Source organism: Erinaceus europaeus, chromosome 9, assembly GCF_950295315.1.
Source record: "Erinaceus europaeus chromosome 9, mEriEur2.1, whole genome shotgun sequence".
NCBI lineage: Eukaryota > Metazoa > Chordata > Mammalia > Eulipotyphla > Erinaceidae > Erinaceus > Erinaceus europaeus.
The window spans coordinates 67,498,632-67,500,435 of record NC_080170.1 but is presented as its reverse complement, the minus strand read 5'-3'; positions in this window follow the sequence as shown (position 1 = coordinate 67,500,435).

Below are 1,804 nucleotides of genomic sequence, written 5' to 3'. Positions count from 1 at the left end.
AGGACTGTCGGTCAGGAGGGGCCAGGCACCTGCAGTAGGTGAGAACACCAGATTCTGGACGGAGCCAGAGAAACAACAAGGAAGAACTAGAGGGAGAGGCTGGCGTAGGGTGTATAGAATGTGAAGGTCTGGAAGCCCCTGGGTTCCTTCCATTATTACTTTTTTTTAATTTTTAATATTTATTTATTCCCTTTTGTTGCCCTTGTTTTATTGTTGTTGTTATTGATGTCATCGTTGTTGGATAGGACAGAGAGAAATGAAGAGAGGAGGGAAAGACAGAGAGGGGGAGAGAAAGATAGACACCTGTAGGCCTGCTTCACCGCTTGTGAAGTGACTCCCCTTCAGGTGGGGAGCCAGGGGCTCAAACCAGGATCCTTATGCCGGTCCTTACACTGCGCCACCTGCGCTTAACCCGTTGCGCTCCCGTGTTTTTTGTTTGTTTGTTTTTGTTTTTTGTTTGTTTTTTAACCATAGCTTTGCTAAACTCAGGTTTCTGGTGGTGCTGGGGATTGAACCCAGGACCTTTAGTGCCTCAGGCATGAAAGTCTGCATAACTGTCATGCTTTGGATCCCTTCCTTTGGCAAGTGGAAGTACTTGTTTTTCTTTCTTTTATTTTATTTACTTATTTATTCTTTACAAAACACTCTCCAACTCTGGTTTATGGTGGTATGGAGGATTGAACTTGAGACTTTGGAGTTTCAGACATGAAATCTTTTTGCATAACTATTATGCTGTTATCACCCACCCCCCCAACCCCCTACACACACACACACACCTAAAAAAGCATTTGTTACTGTGGAGGAGAGGAGAGGGCCAGGATCTCTCCCTAGCTACAGGGTGATGGGGTGCACAGAAAAGAAAGGAAAAGAGGGCAGAGAGGCCATGAGTCATTACAGGCAGGAAAAGTAGTCTCATCTCAGGGTGATCTGTGAACACACCTATACCCAACACACCCAAGAAACAAAAACTGACCACCAAGTAGTGACTCCAGTCCTTTGCACACATGAGTTTCAGACATGCTTATCTCACTTTCAGACATGCTTATCTCACTCATAATGACTAATCAGTGTTAACTAACCCCTAGCTCTATAGACTGTAGTGGCATGCTGATTTTCTGCTAATGTTTATGCCACTGCATCAACTTTTTTTTAAAGATTTTTAAAAAGCTATTTATTTTTGATAGAGATAGAGAGGAATCAAAAGATAAGGGAGAGATAGGAGGAGAGTTGACAGGCAAGCCTCTGTGAGCCCTTCAGCCCCTGCTTGGACCATCAGGCAGCCCCAGACCTGACCTGCCCCTTGCGGTTTTAGGCTGCCCCCTTCCTGCCAGACCAGAGGGGTTGGGAAGGACCTAGCAGGAGGTGGCACACCCCTTCACCCAGCTGAGAAACAGCCCCCTACCCCTTGCCCTCCCCTTCCCTTCAGCCCTAACGGTTCTGGCCGTCCCAAACTGCTTTTATTTTTTATTTTTATCTTTTATATTTATTCCCTTTTGTTGCCCTTGTTTTATTGTTGTAGTTATTATTGTTGTTGTTATTGATACTGTCGTTGTTGGATAGGACAGAGAGAAATGGAGAGAGGAGGGGAGACAGAGGGGGAGAGAAAGATAGACATCTGCAGACTTGCTTCACCACTTGTGAAGCGACTCCCCTGCAGGTGGGGAGCCGGGGGCTCCAACCCAGATCCTTACACTGGTCCCTGCGCTTTGTGCCATGTGCGCTTAACCCACTGCGCCACCACCCGTCTCCCTATTTTCCCTTTTGTTGCCCTTGTTGTTGTAGTTATTATTATTGTTGTTGATGA